Source organism: Falco biarmicus, chromosome 15 (genome assembly GCF_023638135.1).
Source record: "Falco biarmicus isolate bFalBia1 chromosome 15, bFalBia1.pri, whole genome shotgun sequence".
Classification (NCBI taxonomy): domain Eukaryota; kingdom Metazoa; phylum Chordata; class Aves; order Falconiformes; family Falconidae; genus Falco; species Falco biarmicus.
In genome coordinates this window covers 8,461,991-8,474,155 of record NC_079302.1, presented here as the reverse complement: position 1 = coordinate 8,474,155, position 12,165 = coordinate 8,461,991, and positions in this window count along the sequence as shown.

Here is a 12,165-nt window from a genome sequence, read left to right as displayed (position 1 = left end):
TTAATTATAATGGGATCTCACTGCATAAAAGCCTTCTCTCCAGATAACATTTTCAAACTTGTGTGTGCTTGTTCCTATTTTTTTAATAGTTTACATATACATCAAAATGGTGCCATTATTAAATCTTTCCACAATTGTTAGTATCTACTTTTTCCTTTTATGGTCATGGCAGATTGCAATATTACAATGAAAGCATATCTAAACATTGAAAGATCAGTCAACATGTTCATTATAGATCTGGGAAGATTTTTAAGGTAAATGTGTAAAACACTGATGAACAAATACCTCCCAATTCTATCTCATTCTGCTGGACTGTCTGGCAGGTTTTTTCAGTTGGTTTTATGGTGCTATTACTTCTGAAATCCAGGATTTTTAAAAGGCACAGGGAGGTGGAGTGTGACTCCCTTTAACCACTCTGAAATCCTAGCAGAAGAACATCCAAAATTAGTTTCAGGCACAGTAATGCTAGCCACTGAATGCCTTTCAGAAAAATACTGAATGTCTTCAACTCTGATGTAATATAGTCATCACTCTATGGGAGCCTCCTAAGCATCTGAGTTCCTGATATTTTCATGGTATGTTTAATGTTGTAAGCACATTTTAAAAAGTGGTGTTTAAAAGACATCATTAAAACCTTGAAACATACCTGTCAGTAGGTAAATTCACCTTTTGTGCAAGCATTATGCTGCAGCTCTCCAGTATTGTAAATGCAATTAATTTTATTTTTTTTTTTTTTTTAAATTCAGGTTGCTTGTAAGTTTCCTTGTCACATTGCACTAAAGAGGCTAAGGCATGTAATACAGGATCTGTGTAAGAACCTTGCTTGGCTAACTGTCCCCAGTCCTCACCTCTGGAATCAGGAGTCTCCTAGTTCACAGAACATTTCAGTGGTGAGTGGTGGGGTTGACTGACTGAAATGAGAAGAAAAGTACATGATGAGGCATATCAGGTTGTAGAGGATTTGGGGCTAATGATAATGATAGTAATTGAGGTGGTATTCAAATGATCTGTACACAGGTAATAGAACAATAGATTCCTGATCGATTAACAAGATACTTTGGTGATGACAGAAAAGAACATTTTGAAATATGTTTGTATCAGGGTATGCACAAACTGTATACGTTTTTCATCCCTATATACTAACCCCATTTTTCCTCCCATGGTGTTATAGCCTATTCTTTCATGCAAGTTCTTCTGTATCCTCAAATTTCCTGGGGCATAGATTGCTTTCATTGTCTGAAAACCAGAAAAACCTACTCGTGGAGTGTTTGGGATACTTGAGCAGTTCTAACATCTGGTATTTTCAGCACCTCTGTTATCCTCACAAACCATGGCAAAACCAGGGAAGCACCAGCTGAGCCAGTCTGTTGTGAACAACGTCATGGCTGGGATTCAGAATGGAGGCTGATGTTCACAACTGCTGGGCATCATCTGTTTTTATTGACACCAGTGGAAATGCAATGCTCAGCCCTGGTAACACTGGTAACAAATGTTTCTGTGCCTCCCTTTATTTGACATTTAATTTCTAAATATCGACATTATTGTTCCCTTTATAAATAAAATGCCTCTTGAGGGCAAATATCCTTTATTCCATCCCAAAGACAATAGGTCTGCTTTTACCTAATGTCATAGTTATCCAGCTCAGTTACACATAATGGCATTTCACAGCTCCCCACCTCCCCACTGCACTTACCAAGGTGTCTGTAGTTCACAGAGTCTGTCAACAAGCTCTACATTTAATTGAAATATATTTTTTAAAAATCTTGTGATTTCAAGAATGTAAGTTCTGCTGATGTCACTTAGTGTTTCATTTGCCTGACTCCCAACAAGTACAATATGTTGATAAAGGACACGGTGTGAACAGCAAGTCTCTCTCATTGACCTTCACTGTTGCCTCATATTGACATTCAGGCAGGAGAGATATTCAAACAGTTAAGGTTAAAAGAAAGGGGACTTTGATTAACAGCAAAGTAATGCATCGAAATTCCAAATTATGTAGGAGTCTGTTCAGGCTACAGTGTGTCTTGTTTGTTTTTAATTTTAGATTCAATGTCAATCCTAGATTTTAACTGTGTGGTTACAGTTCTTTATCCATGTAATTCTCTAATGTAATTGTGATATAATCCTCAATTTTATTAAGAGCAAAGTTAAAAAAACATCAATATGTTATTCAGAACATTACCTTCTCTGGAGTTTAAGCTAGTATAATGGCCTGGGAACTGCTTTTCTAAGGAGAAGGTATGTATTTGCTTCTGCTATAGGGGGCACCTTCAGTACTGAAAGGTGAAGTAAACCCTAGTGTTGACCCGTCACCAAAGCTGCTGAGTCAGAACACTTCATGACAAATTTGATGAATTCTGGTTTGAATGGTTGCTAGACAGGAGCTGAATTGGATTGCTGCTTCAGATTATGAAGGACTTGAACTGTACATCCTGAACCATATGATCTTCTCTAACACCACTAAGCATTGAAATCCTGGATTTTGATGATTTTGTATTGATCAGTGCTTTTTGGTGTATTGTAAACCTCTATTTGAACCAGCAGTAATCTAGAACTTTAGCGTATGAAGTGAAGACTTTAAAAGACATGTAGATGTGGCATTTAGGGACATGGTTTAGTGGTGGACTTGACAGTATTGGGTTAACAGTTGGTCTTTATGAGCTTAAGAGTCTTTTCCAAGCTAAATGATTCTATGATTCATTTGCACAGCTGTAAAGGTAGATCTGTGCTAAAATGTCATGCTCTGCATTGTCATGAAGGCTGGGCATACATTTCCTTCTGCTGTGGGAGTGGTAAACTGCACAAGAGTGGAGAGGGTAGCTGGGGAAGTAACTTTTAAAACCATCATAACAGGATTTGTCAGAGCCTGAATGCCCAGCCATGCAGCTCTGCTATGTCCACCGTTGTAGCACCTAATGTTTTTGTGGGTTGCAGTTCCACAATAACAATAAGAAATCAATACTAATTTTCATTTTACTGCTCAAAAAAGCACAGCAAAAAATGGCTGGTAAAAGATTTTCTAAAAAGAACTGTTCACATCTTTCGTTATGAAAATTGAAATCATGACAGGCTCAGTTGGACATGGTGCTTTGTTGCAGCTCAGCTACCCTGGCCGAAAGGCTGAAAACAGTGCCAGCTTAAGATGTTAAAAGCTAAAATCTTTCTCTTTTCCTGGTGACTTCCTTGTCCACAAAATACACGCACTGACATTCCAGCACATGTTATTGAGAGGGCTGCTTCTCCCATGTTCAATTTTGATCCCAAACAAACAGCTTGAGATTTTTGTTGGATAATTGGGTTTTACCTGCATTTTAAACAAAAATCCTTGTCCTTTTATAAACTGCTTGAATTGGGAGACATGCAGAGCTTTTGCTGAAAGAAATGCATTAATCCTTTTAAGTTTGATAAAAGGTTCTTTTATACTGTACTGTATAGTTTCCAGCTGTGGGACCACATTTGTGTAGAATCTCCATTTGTGGGGAAAGACAGACACAGACTTCTATTGGCTTGAAGGAAAGACTGGTCAGGGAAAATAATACACATTTGGCCTTAAAACTGAACAAAATTCAAGGGAGGTTTGTTGCATTAATTGGAGTTAATGGACACGGTCTGTCCCTTTTCTTTGTACTTCCCCAGTATGCTCCCAGAAGCTGTAGGTGATCACTCTTTCTTTAAGGCTGGCATTATGGCAAGCCCAAGACTGATCTCTCTACAAGGATACACAAGGACCCTGCATACTCTGTTTTCCTTGTCCTACTGCTGCATCTGCTACAGGTGTAAGTCCTGTGTCTACCAATGACAGTGTAAAGATTTCAGTAATTTACTGCCAAGCAAGTAAAACAAATGCCTAGTTTGCTTTGTTTCAAACCCCAGCTGGCCTGGATTTGTTTTGGCACCTCTGATATTTTGTTATTATGACCAGACTAGTGCTGGTCATTGCTGGGCAACATGACACTCAATATTCTTGACTACTGTATCCAACACATCAGCAGTGACTACTGTCAAGCCGTTTAAACTACTGCTGTTCACTGATCAGCTATTATTTATTCTTTATTTCTCTGTCTCTTTATATTTAGAACATTCCACTTTTATCAACCCAGCGGAGTAAAATATTTTGAACCATCCACTTGGACAAAGCTTTATGTGTAGAGCAGCTACAGTAAAGCATAGTACAGATCTAGGAATAGTTCTCCTTGGAAACCCTTGTATTGTGTATTGAGCTTGTATCCGAGTCCAAACTCAGTGCAATTAAGCCTATTTCCAGAAAACAATATTTGCAAAACTTTTATGAGTAAGTTCACATCTTGTGGTATGAATTTATCTAGCATAAACAACAAACTCATTATTGTAGCACAACCAGGGAATGAGATCCCACTTCCACTGTTCCTTTGCTTCTGTGTTGTAGAACATTAGGGAGTGTATAAAAATGCTCATGAAAAGGTCAAACAGATGAAATGTTGGGAAACAATCCTGGCCATAAGGTCCATTCCATCAAACAGAACCAAACGTAAGCAGATGGCTGCTGTACCTTGTAAAGAGCTAGCTCAGGCTCTTCTCCATCCTTCTTTTGCTAAATGGGAGTCTTGAAAAAAAGATGCCTGTGTGTCTAACTGCCTTCATGATGTTGATTCTGGGCTGACATAGTTTTGTGCAACCTCATAAAAGAAGCACTATCCAATTTTGTGAATTTATCTGCTGCTCATAGCTAATACAAGGTATCAAAAAATCTATTCTCAACTGCATCCTGAGCCAGAGGATCATCTCTGAAGGCATGGGTTTAAAACACATCGTGTTTTCTATGTGTGTTTCTGTGCCATCTCTACTGTAAAATCTCAGACCAGCACACACAGAGATGTGCAGTCACATCACATAGTATTACCACCTATAATTCAATATGGCCAATGCGAGACCAGGTTTGACAAATCCTCTGAACTGAAGCTTAGTTCAGAGCTGAAGATAAAGTCAGTGTTTTAGTATCTTACAGGTCTGTTATTTTTGACAGTAGCAAACCTGTAAGGATATAAATGCATCAAGCATTCTTTTAGGACATTCAGTGGAAGCATTAGTGACAAAAAATGTACTCCTAAGAAAATAAGCAAGTCAGTTCAGATGATGTGCAAGAGGACTGAAGTCTCCTGACCCAGAAGACTATGGCATATGTAAATTATAGTTCCTATTGACATGGATCCTCTTCTGTTATGTCTTTGGTAGGACACCATGGCCACGAATGTCTTTCTTTGTCAAGATATTAAGGTTTTTACATTATTGATAACTATGATGTAATTTACACATTCTCTCTAGCCAGTTAAATGGCTCCATAGCCTTATTTATACAAAAAGGAGAGCTGTGACTTCACTAGAAAATGAATGGACAAATAAGACACCATTCTTCATACATTGGTTAGGGGGATGGCTGACACAGTAGTTAAACAAAAAAGGGGACAGCTGACACAAAGTTTTGAGGATCAAAAACCATTTCTGATATCCCTTTGGGGAGCAGTAGGTTTCTCAGAATATCCCAGGAAGCTCCCTACCAACTATCCCATGTGTTTTAGAATCTGCTCCTTCTGCTGAACTCTATGAAAATGTTCCCAGACAATACAGAAAAAACTCAATTTTTATTTTTTTTTTCATGTAGATGTTAATAATGTGAGCTACTTCCTGTTGGGAAATTTGTAGAAGTAGTATGTCCAAAAAAAGTTACTTTAAATGTTTGAGAAAGGCAGGAGAAGCATTAATGACAACCAGTATCATAATTATGATGACAGTGTACAGCTTTAAAGAACCCTGCAAGTGGATCTTGCAAAATCTGCATCTTGGGCATCTTCAGTTATCCTCAGATGATCTCTGAGCATATAAAAGGTGTCATTCCATTTATAAGGTGAAATTTCATGGAAATACTTCTGAGGTGTCTCATCATACATTAAAAACAAATGAAGCAAGAATATTCATAGAGACTATTTTATAAACACCTCCAGATCATCAGAACTCCATGGGATCCACCTAACACAGACATGGCCTTTTGCCTTTATGAGAAACGTCCTTTCTCCATAGATATTAATCATGCTGACTTACATTTTTGGAGTGTTAAATTCAGCCCGCTTGTAACATCACAAATAAATTTAGTCCTTGAAGTTGATACTAACAGACTGCTGGCCTTATCATTTAGATTGCAATGTTCTAGCTACAGCTAGTTTGAACATTTTACTTTTATATTTTTTCAGTTGAAAATGTGACTTTGGCAAAATAAAAATTAAAAATATGCATGAAACAGTCCGTTTTGTCAAAATGTGATCCATGAGGGAACCTGAATGAATTTCAAAAGCAATAAGCTAGCTTGGTATTTAAAGGGGTTTTTAATTATTAAAACCTTGAGGGATATACGTTTTTGCACCATTCATTGAACTGTGGGTGCAATTTATTTAATAGGCACGCATTTTACTGGGCAACTTATGCCACCAGAAAAGGATTTCAAGCCTCAGCCAAGTACAAAATATATCCCAAGGTATCTGTGTTGCCTAGTAAAACTAGGAGATTTAAAGAGTCAACATACAAGCTGACTGAAAGCACCTACCACTAATATAAAACTATGCAGTTCTAAAACGATGCTGACAACCCTCACAAACCTTTAAATAGCCATTTCCAAGCTGGCAGATCTAAATTGCAGGAAAACAAAGTAATCACTCAAGGAATTCTTTGCAAATTAAAACAGTTCCTTGTTGCTTTGTGTGCTTCACAAACAATAATACAGTCTCAGAAGCCATTTTCCTATTTTCTTTTGTATCAAGTATTTTTCTGTAAAAGTAAATACTCTGTCAATAATGAAAAGAAATTGTTGGTAGATAATGCTAAACACAAACAAGAACCATGCATTTTAAAGCAGATTTAAGACATACATGATATATTTGTGTGTATCTTATTTTTATGTAAAATAAGAGAAGTTACTTCTAATATCAGTTCTGGCCCACCGTAACTGACTGAAGATGCTTTTGCTGAGTTTCTATTTGTGTAAAAGTATAGTTCAAGATTAGTACACCATGTGAGATACTAAGTATGCTTGCAAAGGACCCAGGTTTTGTGCTGCCTCTCCACAAAGGATGACATACAGAGAGCCTCTTCAAAATGGAAAGAGTCCCCTGAGTAAAAATACCCCTGCAGATGCTTATTCAACCTGGCATATATTTGTGGCAATTATAAAAATAAAACCAAACTCTGATACTTGTCTGCAAGAAAAGAAACGCTTACAACATTGTAATTCATGATATGAATTAGAAGTTTGTAGAAAGTCATAACACAGCATGAAATTAGGTTGCAGAATGAGTGCAAAATTCAAGTCTAAAAAACTCAAGAGCTCTTCAGATGTTCATCTGGCAAAGAGGCTGAGCCCTGGTGCAAAGTGCATCATGGTAACTGCCTGTACCTGAAAGTGGAAGCCATCCTCACACAAAGTATCAGTGCTTCTTGGACCTCAGCAGTGACATTTACTTGGCAAAGCCATTGATTATCTCACTAGTCTTAGTGCTGGAATGTTGCTGCTACACCCACACAACTGTACACCTGCTGGTGTCTTCCTACAGGCCAGGATTCCACTCCTGATATAAAGGAGTGAAAGTATTACTCAAATACTACAGAAATGTGTTAGTATTTGAATATTTTTGTAATATTCCTGTGAAGAACAGGCATTGTTCATCTCACCTATGTACTTTGCTACTGAGGTAAAAGAGCAAATTTCTCTTCAGGGATAGAAAAACAGCAGCTGTGAGGTGCTGATGTCAGAGCCTTCCTGCATAGATACAATTCACTGCAAATAAAGCTGGTGATACGGTCTCAGTGTTGTATGGCAGGCCTGACTGAACCTGTAGCAGTATTACTTTTCAGAGGTTCGACACAATTCTTTTAGGTACTACCAGAACCAACATCCACTTGTAGCTGTTTAAACAAAGACCCTCCAGAAAAGAATCAGGTCTATGGTACTCTGATAGCACTTTGTGGCCTTTGAGCTCTGCTTCCCAAAGCCAAATGGCAGATGGCTAGGCAGTGGCTGCAATGAAAGGGTTCGCTGGGTATCAGTTCTGCTTTGAAAGGCCTATGTCTACTTCCTCCTTTCCAGAGCTCCTCAACATTTTATTTTAAAATAAAACTACTTTGTGTGAATAACTGGCTAGATCGCTGGTTGTGCATATTAATACAGTCACTGTTAAAATTACAAAGTTAAAAAACAAGTGTATCTGCACAAATATTTTCTAGTGTTCCATTAAAGAATCCACACTCATTTCTGCTTAAATCCTGAAAATTGTTACAATACTAGCAAAATATGTATATTGTTACAATTGGTAATTTTCAAATAATCTGAAACTAAAGTCAGAGGTAAAGGGCATATCCAAGATCTTCATTGAACAAAAGAATGTTTTAGCATTGTAACATATTGAAAAATCTCATATATGCAGCTGGTAACTGCCTGGTCCAGTTGTATGAACAGCTGAAATAAAACTGTATGAAATGTTAAACTCAGATCAGCTGTGCTGGAGCACTGTCTGCCAGGGTTAAAATTACTGGAATAATAAGTAGGAAATGAAGAGAAAGTATTGTATCAGCTTATGTATCCTGAGAATATTTAAGGGTCTGTACCTTTCAGAGGCCAGCTCTACTATGTTCTAATGGTTAAAAACAAATGATCTGAGCTGGAACACCTATGTGCAAATAATTAGTGAATAAAGTGAAATATATGTTAGCTGTCTAGGAGCTGTACTTTGTGAAGCCTCACAAAATAATGAGCACCCAGTTTCTAACAAAGAAAGAGACATATATATATATATGTATATATATACTGTTTACCGTTGTAATACACTGACACCTTATTTATTTAAAGTACCAGATAAAAAGCCAGGCATATGGCATAATTTGGCAACCTTCTCTGAGCTAATGTTTCAGAACATCAGGTGTTCAATTCTGTACTAAGAAAAGGACAAAGTATTCTGGGGGCTGCATTTTTTTTAAACATAGTGTGTGGCTGGGCACCCACCCAGTTTAACTGCATTAGTTGTCAACAATAATGTCATGATGACTCTGTTTTATTCTCTCTTGCATTCCTGGCTGTGCTCAAAAGATTTTTTGTCAGAAAGCTCACCTTCCCAGGAAGATGAGAAACAGAGGAGAGGCATTTTATGACATGGCCTTCAGCCCTTTATTTTTGAAAGGATTCTTCCTCAATTTATGTTGGTTTGAGTTAGAAGTATGTTTCAGTTCTGCCCTTGAGATGTGGTGCAAGTACTGATGATAGCATATATTCATCTCTGGCAGGCATGAGGGATGACAATTTGTTAAAACTAATTTCCAATGTCACATCCAAATCTCTTCCCATTCATTCAGCAAAATATGTAGTAGTTTAAGATAAGTACCAATACAAAAGCCCTTTTAGCATTATTGCTCTTTTTGCTGGGGGGACACCATAATGAAACAAATGGATTTTTAAAGATGTACATGACAAAGAGTACTGTAGCATTTTTGGGAGAGCCTGAAAATAAATGTTTTATTGGTTGGCAAATCACAGTTCTGCCAAAGTTTAACAGTTGAGGGACAGTTTATTAAGTTAATAATACCAACTAATTGCATCAGCTGCTTTCTCTTGAATAACTTTCTGTTATACAACAAGATTTACTAATGGGGCTCAAGGCAACGTTTTCTGTTAATTTTGAGTGTAGTGTTTCTGTACTGCATGTGTTGCCGTAGGTATATAGCTTCTTTTTCTTTGAGCTAGGATCCCTGTACCTGACCTAACGAGCAACACAGAGCTTAGGCCAGGAAGGCAGTTTAGTATGTTCCCGAATCCTCACACAGGTTTCGCAATGCACACCAAATTCTCTGCTGCCACTGCTAAACTGTGATTGACCCCCAGACTCTAGAGTTTAAAACTATCACCTCAGGTATGTATATATTATGATACAGTCAATTTCATTCTACAATGCAGGAATGACTGTCAAACATTAGAGAAACTATATGCTTGGAAGTTTTTGTCAGTGGAGATCATGTGCTGGAAAGAAATTTGTTTTATTGCTGCCAGTAGTTAAAAATCTGTCATCAGTTTGAAAGGAACAGAAGTATGCTTCTGAGAGAATGAGAGAATAGAGTTCTCCAGATGATGCCAAAAGAACAATTTTAAACCTTTATGATAAAGACACTTGCAGAAACCCGTGCAGATGATAGTAGCAGTGATGATAAACTCGCACGAGAATTGTTTTTCTTATATGGTGAAATATTGCATTTTTATATATACAGAGGATACAATTTCACATGATCCATTTGCCTATCTTCATTAACAACCTAGTATGGCAATGGAAAAATGAAACACTGAAAATATGTAATGAAAGATAAAATGGTAGGTGACTCCTGATAAGCATATCATAGCTCATCCATCTTGGGCAAACCTGAGTTTATGAACTTTTCTTCAGTAGCAGGCATAAGTGCTCTGACTACTAATAACAGAAGCTGAGTCCAGTTGCTCCCTCCACAGAAGATACATAATTCAAAATTATCTGAACCAATGAACCTGCTTCACATTGCATTCATTTTCAAAACCACTTTTTGAAAAGTCACATCCTGAACCTGAACATTATCTTCAGCCACTAATCGCCATTTCAAAAGCTCCTAGCTGAAGAGTACAGGACCATCAATATAATTATTGTATATATATTTCTATTGACACTCTACAGCCTTTTTTCAGCAAGTTGATTTAAGCTAAGTGGATATTGTCAAGGTTGTTGCCTCTTTTGGTTACTGAGAGGTGTGTAATGGTTCTTCTCAAATGAGAACAAAAGAACAATCTCCTTAGTCTCTTGTCCTTCTAAAGGGATATATATACCTACATACATTTTTTTTAAGTCGCTGTTCTTGCTGGAGATATAATTAACATGTCACTGAACTGTCCTTGGTGTGTCCCTTGAACTTACAATGCCTCACATGAGATAAACTTAAAGTGTCACCTGAATGATTGTGAGGCTGTATTGTGTGACATTTTAAATTGAGAAGGCTGGATATGCGTGACTGATTTTTTTTTCCTTTGGAAGAAGAAACAAAAATCAATTTACAAGCAGCAAATATTTTCCTTCATAGTGTGGACACCTCTGGCCTTAATTGGGCAGCTGGCCAGACAGCAGCTACTAGCTGAGATTTATAGCTGCACTTTAATTTCCTTGAGTAGCATGCACACAGATTTTCCTGTGTGAGCACAGATTCTGTTCCTGTGGGGAACTAGGGTTTAGTTAATTGGGCATGGCATTCAGAGGCAGGAGAGCTGGTCTTAGTTCTGATTCTGAGACTAACTGTCACTTCAGGAAAGGCACTTTATGTTTGAGTGTCTGAACTAGAGACAGTAATATCAATGTTCTTTACCTATAAATGAGCAATTAAAAAGTATTAACATCAAATAACTGTGGCTAGTAATTTCAATGTAGATATATCATTCCCTGAATGTAATTATTATCCCAATGCCAGACTGCATCTTCTCCTTTCATTGACTTTGTCATTTTCTAGCTGTATTTGGAGGTTCTGACTCATCTTCTGTTAAACGCAATTTTCAAGTAGATCTGTACAGTAAACCTTGTAACACTTTGAAGACACTCTGGTCTTGGCTGTGATTTGGAGAGCTAGGCAGATGCATTTTCTGCTAGGGCAGATCACAGTATAGGATTAGGGCCATACTTTGTACTGCTCACACAGTGCATTGGAAAACGATGCTAACAATGGTACGAAAGAGGCTCTGTAGGGGTTTTATTGTCTGCTGAACTGCAGAGATTAATATGTTCAAATACTGCTGGTCTTTTTATGGCAAGATGCAAAAAAACCCCGATCATTAGAACAGAAATAAATATTCAGTGGGAATTTTACTTAGAAGAAAGAATTTAATTAGTTAACAATTTTGATGCCAGAATAAAGGACAAAGTGTAAACTGAAGATAGGAGAAAAAATCCATCCCCCCTGTGGCTTATGTTTTTAAGAAGATTTTGTTTGTTTAAATCCTATTTCATTTTCCTCTGTGTCTTATGACACAAGATTTTGCTATAGGTCAAAGCCAGTGAATAGTGCTTACAGCTTGAGAAACAAGAAAATCAAAGACGTATTCATTTATTAGACCCTTTTAGTGGTATTTCTCATTTGGCTGTTTGCTCTG